The 2,665-nt window shown below is 44.9% G+C and overlaps 1 pseudogene across 1 annotated transcript; it reads right to left on the reverse strand.

The window, feature by feature from the left end:
- Positions 1 to 1,057: 1,057 nt before the first annotated feature.
- LOC308611426 (eukaryotic translation initiation factor 3 subunit J-like) lies at positions 1,058 to 1,745 on the reverse strand (annotated as a pseudogene). Its single transcript has one exon. The product of its transcript is annotated as a eukaryotic translation initiation factor 3 subunit J-like (transcript).
- Positions 1,746 to 2,665: the final 920 nt, after the last annotated feature.

Genomic DNA, 2,665 nt, shown 5'->3' on the forward strand with positions numbered 1-2,665 from the left:
TGACAGACTCTAGGTCTATCCACCTCATTACAAATAGCTCAGTTTCGTTTCTTTTTATGGCTGAGTAATATTCCATTGTATATATGTGCCACATCTTCTTTATCCATTCATCCGATGATGGACACTTAGGTTGTTTCCAGCTCCGGGCTATTGTGAATAGAGCTGCAATGAACATTTTGGTACATGTTTCTTTTTGAATTATGGTTTTCTCAGGGTATATGCCTAGTAGTGGGATTGCTGGGTCATATGGTAGCTCTATTTTTAGTTTTTTAAGGAACCTCCAAACTGTTCTCCATAGTGGCTGTACCAATTCACATTCCCACCAGCAGTGCAAGAGTGTTCCCTTTTCTCCACACCCTCTCCAGCATTTATTGTTTCTAGATTTCTTGATGATGGCCATTCTGACTGGTATGAGATGATATCTCATTGTAGTTTTGATTTGCATTTCTCTAATGATTAATGATGTTGAGCATTCTTTCATGTGTTTGTTGGCAGTCTGTATATCTTCTTTGGAGAAATGCCTATTTAAGTCTTCTGCCCATTTTTGGATTGGGTTGTTTGTTTTTTTGCTATTGAGCTGCATGAGCTGTTTATAAATTTTGGAGATTAATCCTTTGTCAGTTGCTTCATTTGCAAATAGTTTCTCCCATTCTGAGGGTTGTCTTTTGGTCTTGTTTATGGTCTCCTTTGCTGTGCAAAAGCTTTGAAGTTTCATTAGGTCCCATTTGTTTATCTTTGTTTTTATTTCCATTTCTCTAGGAGGTGGGTCCAAAAGGATCTTGCTGTGATTTATGTCATAGAGTGTTCTACCTATGTTTTCCTCTAAGAGTTTGATAGTTTCTGGCCTTACATTTAAGTCTTTAATCCATTTTGAGCTTATTTTTGTGTATGGTGTTAGGGAATGATCTAATCTCAAACTTTTACATGTCCCTGTCCAGTTTTCCCAGCACCACTTATTGAAGAGGCTGTCCTTTCTCCACTGTACATTCCTGCCACTTTATCAAAGATAAGTTGGCATGCACTTCTGATTGTAGCATTTGGCAGAACTGAAAGGAAAGGAAGTTGTACTACATGTTGAAGGGATCGTGGGCAAGAGAAAGAAGACACCAGGAGAAGATAAAATGTCACATGAAGTCTTCATGGTCTTGCACATATCCTCCATCATAACCACCATAATCTGCCAGATCGTCTTTCATGGTAGCCTTTAATCCCCTTCTGGGAACCACACCTTTCTTCTTCTTTTTGGCTTTGCTTTTCTTGCTTCTGTTTTCCACTGCAAAGTACAGTCAATGAATTGGTAATCTTTTTCAAGTCATCAATTTCCAATGAAACACACACATCTCAAACTAAGGCTTCCAAAAAACTGGCATAATATAGTGATTTTTCATATTGTGTAATTTTATCTTTCAGTAACTTTCCAAACTCTGTGAAGGCACCTCTTGAAGATGGGTTCATAGCATCTATTCCATAAACTGTATTATTAACACCAAAAGTTTCTTTCCCTAATTCGAGGTCTGACTCTTCCTGTAATTTCTTTAGCCGCAGTTTATCTGTTCTGGTGTTAGCACTCTAGGTTCTTCAGGTCCTTCTAACTTGACGTCCTCGTCCTCGTCCTCGCCTTCCCAGCTGTCCCCGCCGGCGGTGCCGCCGCCCCCCACCTTGCGCACCGGGTCTTCCACGGAGAACACGTCCGCGTCCCAGGAGTCGGAGTCCCCCCCGGCCCCCGCCGCCGCCGCCGCCGCCATCTCAAGCCGGGTGTGAACCTAATTATTGTTTTAATTGAAAAGAGGAGACAGCCTCTGAGAGCAAACCCCTCCCCCGTCCCCTCTGCGCCCGCGCCTGGGCTGCAGCCCTGTGCTGGGTGGTCCTGAGCGCCCCCTGCAGCCCAGCGCATACCCTGCAGGGGAGGATCCTGCCTGGGCTCACAGGGCAGTTACCTTCCAGCTCCTCTAGTCCAGTATTAAATGGCTGTTTTCTGCCTTCAGAATATTCTTTTAGAGACAACATATTATTTTTAATAATCTCTAGAAATAGCCTCAATAAATCCACATACTCGGTAGGGAGACCCCAAACAAGCATTTTATGAAAACACCAGGGAGCCCCTTCCCTGGATCTGTGGATGCACTGATGCAGTTGACACTTATAGTGAGTCCAGACACTCTCAAGGACTTTGGGGGCCTCTCATCTCCTGGAGGCTCCTATGGTCTAATATTATGTCAGAGAATAGCTGAGCATAGAAAGCATGGGGCTCAATGCCCACTCCCCCTCTACTATTCTAATAACACACACACAAACACACACACACACACACAGCCTGATGTTGGCAGCAATGATCCCAAATTTGTCTTTCTTCCCTGAATCTAGCACAGGGGCAGTGCCCCTCCCACTGGCACTAAGCCTAGGTGTGTGACTTGATTTGACAAACAGAACAAATGCAAGTAGACAAAGAAAGGTGCGCACACATTGGGTTTGCCTGTTTCTGCAGCACCTGGAACCCTGCAGGGGCCCCATAAGAAGGGACCAGGCTTTGCCTCACATTGTCAGAAACCAGTGCAGTCACCCCCTTGACAACTCAAAGCAGTGCAGCTGGGGGTCCCCTAGTGACCCCACCTATGGAGGGGAGACCCCTGAGGAGTCAAAGGAGGAGAAGGCAGAGCCCCTGTCA

This window comes from Mesoplodon bidens, assembly GCF_964165515.1.
Source record: "Mesoplodon bidens genome assembly, contig: HAP1_SCAFFOLD_300, whole genome shotgun sequence".
Lineage (NCBI taxonomy): Eukaryota > Metazoa > Chordata > Mammalia > Artiodactyla > Ziphiidae > Mesoplodon > Mesoplodon bidens.